The sequence below is a fragment of the Callithrix jacchus genome, chromosome X, assembly GCF_049354715.1.
Source record: "Callithrix jacchus isolate 240 chromosome X, calJac240_pri, whole genome shotgun sequence".
NCBI lineage: Eukaryota > Metazoa > Chordata > Mammalia > Primates > Cebidae > Callithrix > Callithrix jacchus.
Genome location: NC_133524.1, coordinates 88,599,723 through 88,612,778, shown reverse-complemented (window position 1 = coordinate 88,612,778; position 13,056 = coordinate 88,599,723). Strand labels below are relative to the sequence as shown.

Sequence of the window (13,056 nt, the reverse complement as noted above, 5' to 3'; positions counted from 1 at the left end):
ATACCACGGTAGCACTGGTCTGGGTCCTCTACCAGAGTATGTAAGACTAGTGTTTAACAACTGCACTATATGGCAGCCAGGAGCAGTGGCCAGAGCAGGCTGTTCAAATTTCCCTTCTTGGATTTTGAATTCAAACAGAGCTCCATTTGGACTAGATAGAACACCATAGCATTATTGGTCAATTTGAGGTGGGGACAGGAAGAGCTTCAGTTAGAAAAATGTGAAGATAAGTGACAGTTAACACTGCTTCTATTTAGGGATACTTATTGCTATTTCAAGTCATTCCAATGTTCAAATGCAATTTCAGTCATTTGGTAAATATTGAGAACCTACTATCATTCAGGTATAATGCAATATCGGAGAAATGCTGAAATATTCATACATTTCACAGACACTTATCAGCTGACCGGTGGAGACGACAGAAATGAATGTCATGGTCACTGCCCTCAAGATATTCAAAATAGGTGGACAGATATAACTATAACATAGAAATTACAGTACAGTATAAATGCTATAAAAGAGATATGGACAAATTGCTCTGGGAACATAAAAACTGCAATGATTTTCTCTGCCTCTGGAACTACTGAAAGTGTTAACCTACGGGACTGTGGAAAGAGCCTCCAACAGATCCACGTAAACATTTACCATCGTATTTTTGCATTCTAAAAGAAATGTATAACATTAAGAAATCAGATAATGTCATTTCTCGACAGGTGTATTTTATATAAATTACCTCATAATTTAATATAAAATATACTTTCTTAATGTCAAACATACTATTTAGAGACTTCAGTAAAGATAAATTCCCAAGGTAACTAAGGATTCTGATTTTAAAATAAAGCTCAGTGAGTCCAAAACTATCTTTAGGTATTGTTTTCCCTTATCTGAACCAGTATTCTTTCTGGCAAGGACCCTAATCATGTTATTGCAATTACTTTTTTTTTAGTCAGTCAAATTTAGCAGTGGGGGATTGTACGCCAACTTTAGTAACAATAAATGTTAATACATTCGGATAACCCACTACCATCGGACTAGCCGCAATTATGTTTTGAGAGGATCTGTAATTTATTAGTGTTGGCTCTGATCAATCCATCAAATTTACCTGCTCTCACTCATTCTTAGATATGTTTCAGTATGTTACAGTTAAAATTAAAATCATCTCAAAATATTATTGATTTCTTTTAATTGTGTGGTATTTTAATGTTTTACTCTACTGCTTCAAAAGAGAACATATAGATGATTCTCTATAACACAAGATACTAAAAATTAAATGTCCTAATGTAAACGTCTTATACCTTCAACACTTAGGGTGGTCTAAAAGACAATGGGAAATGACTTGATTTGAAAAAAATTAATGAAAAATAAGTTACATCAAGTATTTTCCTGAAGTGAATGTGTTATCTAACTCTGTAAATACAACTTACATATTTATTTTCTTATATTTGAGATAGAGATACTAGAAGGTACATGGAATTCTTGAAAGCCAAAGAATGGGAAGACTTGGACAGCTGAGCTTATTCACAGTGAGTAATATAATCATTCTCTATAAGATGTGTATCCCCTCAAAACATGACAATAGAGCTATAAAGATAAAATAGAATGTTTTAATCTATATTTGTTATCAATAACTTCTATTTTGCAGATTAAAATAATTGCAAAATCTCCATGCAGTTCATTTTATCAAATGCTGCCTAATCTCTGATCACTTGAACACATAATCATCTACACACTTCTGCCCACTTGAGAATTATTGATTCTTCCCATTAAAACACAAGTTCAGGTGATACATATTATAATTGTCATAGGTAATGTAATTACTGCATGCAAATTGATTGCTATAATTAGTTTATCGTTATTTGTATGAGATAGAAAAGTAAATTGCAATGTTTTTGGGAAAAAAAAGATTAAGACAACATATTCCTCAGCAGACAAATAAAGAGGAAGACTCATTAAGTTAACAATATATGTCACCATGACATATGTTTTAAGATATATTAACTGAACCATTTCTAGTAGCAGATTTTGAATTACTTCAGCGTGAGGAGGAGAAGAGAGAACTAGATGTGGGAAACAGAGGTAGAGAAAATAGAAGATTCAAAGAGAGGGATGGAAAGAAAGGAAAGAAAAAGGAGGAAAAGAGGAGAATAGAAGAAAGGAGAGTAAAGAGAAGAGAAAGTAGCTGACTTCACACAAAAAATTAATCTAATATTATCATAATAGTGCTATGTATTATGGTATTGCTCATCAAAAGAACTATGTTAGTAGTGGTATTTTATTCCAAGATTTTTCTCTGGTTTCAAAATTTTAATTTCTAAAAAGAATTGGCTTTGATATCCTCACAGCTCATAAATTAAAAAACAAAAACAAAAGTGCCATTACATCGTGGGAGATACAAAGATAAATAAGACATGGTTTCTCTCAAAATAAAATGAATTTTGTGAGAGATTTTTATAGTTTTTTCATAATTTTTAAATAGCTTTTTAATAGACCATTTTAAAAAAACCATTGGGTCTTTAAAATGTTTCAATTCTCTTTTTTTTTTAAATTGTACTTTAGGTTCTGGGGTACATGTGCAGATCATGCAGGATTGTTGCATAAGTACATACATGGCAAGGTGGTTTTCTGCCTTCATCCCCCCATCACATATATCTGGTATTTCTTCCCTCATTATCCCTCCCCACCCCCATCCTGCTGTCCCTTCCCTAGCCCCACCCTACTGACCACAGTATGAGATGCTCCCCTCCCTGTGTCCATTTGTTCTAATTGTTCAACACCCACCTATGAGTGATAACATACAGTGTTTGGTTTTCTGTTCTTGTGTCAGTTTGCTGAGAATGATGGTTTCCAGATTTCATCCATGTCCCTATGAAGGACATGAACTCATCATTTTTTATGGCTGTGTAGTATTCCGTGGCCATATTTTCTTTATCCAGTCTGTGGATGATAGACATTTGGGTTGGTTCCAGGTCTTATAAATTGTTCTATTATAAAGACACATGCACACGTATGTTCATTGTGGCACTGTTTCAATTCTTAAACGTTATTGAAATACAAGTGAATTAATTCTTAAATGGTTTATTTAGTTGATGAAACTTCACACAAAGGACAAACAGATTGATTTTTTTGGCTGAGTATTATAGTGTTTTTTTTTCAGAATGTAATTTCCAATTGATCCTGAATACAGAATAATTTATCAGATTAAGTAATAAAATTGACCTATTCCACAAATTTTGTGCATTTGTGAAATGCAAAAAAAAAATCAGTTTATGGTAATATTTGTTTCAATCATTTTGTTTCTCTTTTTTTCCTAATGACTCTTGTATTTCTTAAAATGAAAATAAGTGTTTCTATAAAATTCCTAATATTTACGATAGGAAAATTATGTATGAAGCATTTTTCCATCATACAATGTAAAATCTTCATAGTGGGTTAGTATGAATAATTTGCAATATAAATTAAATATAAACTTAAAAAATATACCAACCTGAGACATTATAAAGCATTTATATAACTAATAGATTTAAAATAAATAAGCTTCTGTCCATCGTAATCTAGACATAAACAGTAGACACTCATTATGTTTAATAATATCACCCAATTTTATGTTACTTGATTAAGAAGAAATATGTCTGGGCCAGGTGTGGTGGCTCACACATGTAATCCCAGCCCTTTGGAAATTGAGGCAGCTGGAACACTTGAGGTCAGGAGTTCGAGACCAGCCAGGACAACATGGTGAAACCCCATCTTTACAAAAAAGTACAAAAATTAGCCAGACATGGTGGAAGGTGCCTGTAATACCAACTCCTTGGGAGGCTAAAGCAGAAGAATCCCTTGAACCCAGAGGCGGAGGGTGCAGTGACTTGAGATTGTGTCATTGCACTTCAGCCGGGGTGACAGAGGGAGACTCAAACTCAAGAGAAAAAAAAGTTAAATAATTCCTTTTTAGGAGACAATTTTCATTTTTGGCCTGGCTCTATCTAAAATATTTCAGTTAATTTTTTATCATGATGATATGACTGAATGAATTGGATTAAATATATTGGCAATTCTTTGCTCAGGCAAATTTTAGACAGCTGAGAGCAAGGTTTTAATTACATAAGACATGGTAAGACAGAATGATGGCTCCCAAAGATGTCCGAGGTCCAATTCTAGATTCTGTTTCTACATTACCTCACATAGCAAAAGTGACGTTGGTGAATGTGATTAAGGTTAAGGTCCTTGAGATGGGGAGACTCAAGGGCCTGGATTATGCACGTGGGCCCGATCTAATCACATGAGTGCTTAAAAAAAGAAAATATTTCCCAGATGTAGTCAAAGGGAGTCATGAGGTGAAGAAGGTGAGAGAAATGCAGTCACTTTAAAGATAGAGGAAGAGACCATGAGCCAAGGAAGGTAGAAAAGGCAAAAAAATGGCTTCTTCCCTAGAGGCTCCAGAGGAAATACAAACCTTTTGCCACCATGATGTTAGTCCACTGATATCTGTTGGACTTTTAACCTTACAGAGATATAAAATGATACATTTGTGCTGTTTTCAGCCACAATTTGTGATACTCTGTTACAGCAGCAATAGAAAACTCATATACACATAAATATGGCTCAGTTGCTACATCTTGACGTTAACATAGTATCAGTGACGTATATAAAGAATTAGTTTGAAAATGGTTGATTCATACATATTTTAATAGAAAGTTAGCACATTTATGATTCAATTCATTTAAATCTTTATTAACTTTATTTCTCTAAACTACTTCAAATTCTTAGTATTTACTATTCTAGTGGGCATAATTTAAAATCGTATCCCCCAAAAATTGGCAGTTGAAACTGCCAGAATTTTTAAATGAGTTGTTCTACTTCTTCCTTACCTCATTCCGTAAAATCTATTTTGAAGAAGGGGTTGAGGTTAACTGTGCTGAAATAAGCTTCTCTGAGCTAATCACTAAAAGAAATAGATTCATGAGGAATGAAGCCAGATATGCAAGTGAGGGAAGAGGCATCTGCTGTCCTCACTGTGGTGGTATATATCCCCGTGGGAGGCTGAAAAACATCTGTGCTTCATGAAACCCTTCCGTGAAAGAATTATGCATCTCCACCAGACATTTCAAGCTCTTTAAAAAAAGATGCATTTTAAAAAGACAATTTTCCATACTAGCATTTAACTTAGCATTTGGCTTAGTTTTATTCTGAATTAATTTAAGTTTCCTATGAAGTAGATTTCAAGCTAGATGTGGATTTCTGCTAGTTTTATAAAGCATACCCTTTCCCTCTGAAATGGTAACTCCATGAGTTTGGAAGGCAGGAAAGAAGACAAGAAGGATGTATTTAAAAGTTAAGTCCAGATATAAGCAAAACAAACAAAAACCTCAGCAAAATCTCCATTTCAGTTGGAATATGGTAATATTCTGTGAAGAATGCAAAGCCTCCAGGGGAAAAATAGGGTTTGACTATGGTTTTTCCTGAATGTCACAAGTTAAACTTTGAGCATGTAAAACCTAGTAGATTTCCGTTTCTGTTAATATGGGAAAATATATAACCAGAAAACTCTCCTACTACAAAATCCAGGCTACCTGATAAGTCCCCCACTGCCTGCTGTTGAGCAAATTGATTCCTTAGAAAAAATAATAATTTGGAATCAGAAATTGTAGGTTATATTTCTGGATCTACCACACCTTTTATACTACTGTATTCATCCATTTTCATGCGGCTGATAAAGACATACCCAAGACAGGACAATTGATAAAAGAAAGAGTTTATTGGACTTAAAGTTCCACATGGCTGGGGAGGCCTCACAGTCGTGGCCTTCTTCACAACTGCAGAAGAAAATACAGCAACACCCCTTTATGTGTATGACTTAGATCATAGGAAAAGGAAAGCAATCCTTAGAGGAACAATATAAAAAGTCCTGACATCAGGGCTGCCCTGGTGATGACTTTGTGGTGGGGGGTGTGCAGGCTGTGAGAGGACTTAGAGTTCCTCAAACCAAGGAGCTTGTGATTCACTTGCAAGGAAAGGACACAAGGCACAAGGCTAAGGTCTTAGGTTCACTTAAAGTGGGAATTTGGAAATGAGATTTCCTGAACAAAGCCAAGACTTTGAAGAAGCATACATATGTTGGATTTTTAAAAATGGCATCAGAACAGTGAGATTCCAAGACACTATGCCTATGTTAGTCTGGTCTCTGGATGGGGAATAAAAAGGGTCTCCTGAGAATTTATAAACACAGATCTTCATTTTAACAGGTTATGGTCTGAATTTATACTATGCACATGATCTGCGGACACCTGAAGTAAAATATTAAAGTAAAAAGTGGTCCTCAGCAGGCAATATGGCTGGGTTGCCTTAGCAGTGGAAAACTCAAAATTCATCTATGAGGAATATTCAATCCAGGCAGAAGAGGATTCCTACAGATAAATTATCTCTGAGGATTAGCTCAGAATTCAAAATTTGCCATAGAGGCTGGGTGCGGTGGCTCAAGCCTGTAATCCCAGCACTTTGGGAGCCCGAGGCGGGTGGATCACGAGGTCAAGAGATCGAGACCATCCCAGTCAACATGGTGAAACCCCATCTCTACTAAAAATACAAAAAATTAGCTGGGCATGGTGGTGTGTGCCTGTAATCCCAGGTACTCGGGAGGCTGAGGCAGGAGAATTGCCTGAACCCAGGAGGTGGAGGTTGCGGTGAGCCAAGATCACGCCATTGTACTCTAGCCTGGGTAACAAGAGTGAAACTCCGTCTCAAAAAAAAAAAAAATTTGCCATAGAAAAGAGTCAACAGCCACAACAAATAGCTCAGGTGTTACTCCAGGAACTTTAAAGAATCATTAGGTAGATTAAAAAAAAACAAAAAACAAAAACAGTATCATTAAATCAATTAAAGAAACAGTTCCAAAATACTGTTTTAAAAATGAAGCAAAGAACATTATGACAAAACTTAACACGTATTCTTAAAGAGATTAAACTAATAAAATGAATAAATACATAGGTATTGAAATTAAAGGCTAGCAGAATATTTATTAAAAAAGTGAAAATCTCCGGAGTGATAGGGTTCTAATGAGTAATAATCTATTAAAGCGGTTTTAATAGGGTAAAGTAAAAATTAGGACAGTCATGCCACATAGATTTCACTTTATTTTAAAATTTCCCCTCATTTAAAAATAATACTATAATAATCATAAAGTTAATGAACATCACTGACTTATAGATATCTGGATGTATATTTTGTAGTAAAACAACTGAAAAGTAACTTTCATATGAAGCATGCAGTAATAAATTGGGATGATTTTCCAGATTAAACTCAATTAAGGACTTTGAATGTAACTTTAAATGCTCATAATGCAATAAGAACACAGTCTACATATATATAAGTATTTCTATAAATATGAGCAATCTTCTATGATACTTTTTGTCTACAGATTAACATATAGTATTTTTAACGTACATATATATTCTTCATTTTATTAAATTGGCTTTATTGGTGATTGATACAGTTCAGCTCTCTGTCCCCACCCAAATCTCATCTTGTAGCTCCCATAATTCCCATATGTTGTGAGAGGGATCAGGTGGGAGATGACTGAATTATGGGAATGGATCTTTACTGTGCTGTTCTCGTGATAGTGAATGGGTCTCATAAGATCTGATGGTTTTAAAAATGGGAGTTGCCCTGCACAAGCTCACTTTTTGCCTGCTGCCATCCACTTAACTTGCTTCTCCTTGCCTTCCACTACGACTGTGAGGCCTCCCCAGCCATGTGGAACTTTAAGTCCAATAAACTCTTTCTTTTATCAATTGTCCAGTCTTGGGTATGTCTTTATCAGTAGCATAAAAATGGATGAATACAGTAGTATAAAAGGTTGTGGTAGATCCAGAAATATAACCTACAATCTCTGATTCCAAATTATTATTTTTTCTAAGGAATCATTTTGTGCAACAGCAGGCAGTGGGGGACTTATCAGTTAGCCACAATTTTTTTTTTATCAGATACTGCATCATTGTAGACTTCCAGACCACTTAGGAAACCACAACTATAAATCTTTGTTCAATATACAATCTCTGCAAGGACAAACCAAGTTTTACTTGAATAATTAAAAACATACGTAAGATAGGAACTATTTGATGGAACTTGGTTCTCCTTCATTTTTTCCTTATTTAGTTCTCCATTCAATGATTGAATGGGGAGGGAAGTAAAATCACAAATAACCTGTCAGTCATAGCACTGTAGAGTTAGCTATCAAACATTTACAAAATGTAAGATTGCCATAGTGAGTTTCTTGAAGAAAGAGAACAAATCTTGCTCACTATATATATATATATATATATATATATGTGTGTGTGTGTGTGCGTGTGTGTGTGTGTGTGTGTATACAGAACCTCACACAGAACTTCAAGACTACTAGACACTCAATGATAGTTACTGAATTAACAAATTAACTAAATTCAACTGCTATTCATTTCCTTCTTTTTAAATGTAAAAAAAGTAGTAATGCAGTATTACCATTTGATATGTGTTGCATGTCGTTCATCAAAGCAACATAAAATGCTCTATAAAAATCTCCAGTTTGGGCCGGGCATGGTGGCTCAAACCTGTAATCCAAGCACTTTGGAGGTCAAGGCAGTCGTTCACCTGAGGTTGGGAGTTCAAGACCAGCCTGACTAACATGGTGAAACCTCGTCTTTTAAAAAAAAAAAATCTCCAGTTTGGGGCTGGGCACAGTGGTTCATGCCTGTAATCCCAGAATTTTGGGAGGGCGCAGAGGGAGACTGTTGAGCTCAGTAGTTGGAGACCAGCAAGGTCAACATAGTAAGATCTTGTCCCTATTATAAACAACAACAAAAATTAGCTGGTGTGCACCTGTAGTCTCAGCTACTTGTTAGATTGCTTGAGCTGGTCCCACAGCACTCCAGCTTGGGCGAGACCCTGTCTCAAAACCAAACCCAATGAAAACAAAATGATAAAACCCTCCAGCTTTTTAAAATTGTCACTTGCTAAAATAACTTTTCTAAGACATCCATCAAAAAATACAGAGCTAGAAAGACCTGTGAATACTGTCGAGCAATCATTAAAACATGATATGATTGGTCAAGGAAACATTCCTGCTTTGAGTCAGCTTGAGCCTTTGCTTTGAAATAAGTGCTGAGTATTGCTGGTGGAGAAGTTTGCAGAGGGCAGTTCAGAAAGATGGAATTGCCTGACCTAGGATTCCAAGCCTGTTTTAATAACATAAATACTCTGGTTCAGGTTAGAGCTGTCAGCTTTTAAAATGCTAAAATTTCTACTCCACTTCTCTCTTTCATTCAATTGAATTTTGTCCTAAACTTAGGATAAACAGTCAAAGCTGTTTTTACTTCTCAGAAATTAGACACCAAGCGCATTCTTGCTAATTTTAATCCGGGGCATTTCAGGATAAGATATCATTTGGTAAACTCATCAATGCCTGCCCAGTTTTTGATGTAATCCTCAAACTGTTGACTATTAAGACTTACAGCTTGATGAGTCAAAATTTTTAAAAAATATTTTATTGCATTTTAGGTATTGGGGTACATGTGAAGAACATGTAGGATTGTTGTATAGATACATACATCGCAATGTGGTTTGCTGCCTTCCTCCTCATCACCTATATCTGGCATTTCTTCCCATGTTATCCCTCCCCAACTCCCCACCTCCCCATTGTATTTCCTCTAGTTCCGCCCCACAGACCTCAGTGGGTAATGCTCCCCTCCCTGTGTGCATGTGTTCTCATTGTTCAACACCCGCCTATGAGTGAGAACATGCAGTGTTTGATTTTCTGTTCCTGTGTCAGTTTGCTGAGAATGATGGTTTCTAGGTACTTCCATGTCCCTACAAAGGACATGAGCTCATCATTTTTTATGGCTGCATAGTATTCCATGGTGTATATGTGTCACATTTTCCCTGTCCAGTCTATCATCATTGGGCACTTAAGTTGGTTAATTGTATTAACTCACTGCTTTTTAAAGTCTTTGCCTTTAGATACAGCATTAAACAATTGGATTGGTTGCTATGTGACTGTTTTGTTACTCAGTAATTATCATTTGGTCATAATTTCATTGGCAGTAAAGATAAGGAATGCTTTAACATTTTGCTTTTAAATTATTTGTAAGAACAACTATGATGACTGTAACTCCACAAATTTGTAATCACATTATAGAGAAACAGAGCATCTCTTCTTTGCAGTAAATAAAACTGTATACACTCTGGAGGTTTAAAAAAGTTAAATGAAGGGGAACAGCATATGATAATGTTAAGGTCCTTGGTGTGGGAATGAAGGGATCTGAATTTTAGCCCCAGCACTGTTACTAACTAGTCGTATGTCTTTGAGTAAGCCACTTAAATTCCCTGACCTTTTGTTTTCTTACCTGTAAAATTTTATGCTCTATTTTTACAGTAAAAAGTATATAAGATGAATGGGATTGGCAGGAAGGAGACGTGGAAGTACGTTAAAGAAGACAATATAAAAGCAAAACAGCCTGCCATTAGTCTTTCTTGTCTTGCATTTACACTTTAATAGAAGTATTAAGTTGCCTTAATATTCTTAAGCAATGCAAATTATTATAGGTTAATTTAAGCCCCGGAAGGCTAATTTTGCCAGTTTCATATTCCATATCTCGCCAAAGAGAAGAATTTGTGAAATCTCACTCTGAAGAGCAAACCTACTGAATTGTATTATGGTTAGATATTCCCAACTGATACCCCATTCATGTTTGTTACAGACGTATTAACATGATGTCATTAGTATACGATATGTCCAGTCTGAATTTTATCTCAAATATCATGAAAATAATTTTACAATGCATTTGAGTATATAGAAAATTCAATGTATTTGATTGATTGATTGTTATATTTTAAACAGACAAAAATGCCCTTATGGAAGGCTCATATAGAAAAATAAATTCAGATATTAAGTGCTGAATTACACATACCATGTACCTCAAATCATCAGAGATAGCTCTGGAATTAGGCTATGCCCAGAGGTATTGGAAGAATCCTGGAATCTGAGAAAAACGATAGCAGCCGCTGTCACTGATGCTGGCGCCAAACCAAACTGTGATGTCCACAAGTATCAATCACAGAGCCCTGAGTCCTGGCCTCTGTCTTTATTACCATCTCCAAAATTGGAGGGTAAAGATGTAAGATGAATAAGCAAAACACCATCAAGAAGTTTGTGAGGACAAGAGGTAGAGATTGAGCATTGGACAGACAGTAAGTGAGTAGCAGCTGCCCACCAAATATAAGTAGGGAGAAATAGGGAGATTCCTCTTTTACCTATTCAAGGAACATCCCTTGTGCACCTATTATGTGCAAGACACTACTGGGTGTTGGTAATACAAAAATGAATTTAATCTAACCTTGCTTATCACAGAGCTCCCCGTAGAGCAAAGTGAAGCAAGGACACACAACTCTTGAAATACATTATGGTAAGTGTTACAATGAAGAGATGTGCGAAGTGTGATTGGTACCCCAGAAAAACAATCAACCTCCCAAGAGACTCAGGAAACTCTTCATAAAGGAATTATTACATGAGCTGGGGCTGAGTAGAAGAATAAGTATTTTCTAGGTAAGGGAGAAAGTCAAAGTGAGTATAGGCAGAGAAAAGCACAGACAAAAGAAAGGGAGCCGAAAGACGACTGAGGCTAAAGGGACTAGGTATAACTTGCTCTCTGCTGTAGCTCTTGGTGTATGTTGTGGAGACAGGATATTAACAAAAAGTGGAAGTGAAGGGACTGGGAAAAGTAGACTGGAACCACGTGATGAAACTTCGCATCTGCCATGTTAGAGTTTGGATCATACGCCACATGCAATAGAGAAGGGAACAGGATTTCCAAAGGAGGGTTATATAATCAGAGCTGTTTTCTTAGGTTACTGAATCTGGGGAAAGAGTGGAGGGTTACTTGGACAGGGAAGATTTACAACTTGAAGAAAACAATTAGGAGACTGGATTACAACTGTCTAAGGAAGGCTTACAAACCCAAATGCTTGGAAGGCCTCAGAAATCATGCATATATAAAGCAGAACCTACCACACACACCCTGCCCCCAGGCATTACATTCAAATTTTTAATAAAAAAAACAAACAAACTATACTGGCCAAGTATCAGTCAGGATGGAATTAGGTTTAGATGTCAGTTTTTTAGATCATATGTAGGAGAAAGGGGGATGACATTATAAATTACAGAATGGAGAAATGAGAAAAAGGAGAAGATGAATTCCATGTGTATTTGAATGGTGAATTAGACTGACTGTTCCTACTGCTGAAGCACTAAGAATTCAGGAGATTCACTGCAAATGCTTGACATGTGCTCATTGACTCTATCCACTCATGGCTAAGGAGAAAGCAAGAGAGAGGTCTCTGCTCCTCATTCACTGCCATTGAAACAAAATTCTGCATATATACAGTTATAAATCAGTGTGGCTTGGGGTGTTTCTTTCTTTAACATATTGAAAATACTTTTGGTCTAACGTAAAGAAAATTACCTAGGCTTAGTTCGGAGCTGGTTTATTTGTATACTTAACTATTTTTGTAAGGCAGACAGTGGTTGAATTAAGCACCTGGGAAAAACCACAAAATAAACAACTATGCTATAGCAATGACAAGAGGCCAAGGAGACTATATAATTAGAAGTGATTTTCTTTTTAGTTTTTAAGAGAGATTTTCAATTATAACTTGATGATAATTTTATACAATTAATCCTCTTATTCTTGCAATTTATATCTAAATAGACATATTATCTATAACCATAGTGTGGCAGGAAAGGATGGAGACATAATGTCTACTTAGGCTTCGAGAGGGAAACATAAATGAGGAAGTACAGAGACTTAATTCTAAGGGTTGAATAATTTCTGGACAAAACAGGAATTCTAATGGATAAGAATAATGGATTGAATACCAGCAGTTATCTCAAAACCAAAGTGGAGCATTAATATGGCTTTTCTCCACTTGAGCTAACCTGATCATAAATCATTACCAGAGGTAATATGGATAAATATAATCTTAAAAACTACTATATGTGGTAAAAAGCACCATATGTGATTCTGGTAAATTTAAACA

The 13,056-nt window shown here is 35.8% G+C and overlaps 1 protein-coding gene across 3 annotated transcripts in view; it reads right to left on the bottom strand.

Annotated features, from left to right (window-relative positions):
* The window catches only part of PCDH11X (protocadherin 11 X-linked), an 804,948-nt gene that overhangs the window by 596,676 nt on the left and 195,216 nt on the right, over positions 1–13,056 (bottom strand). The gene's annotated exons all lie outside the window — the stretch shown is intronic.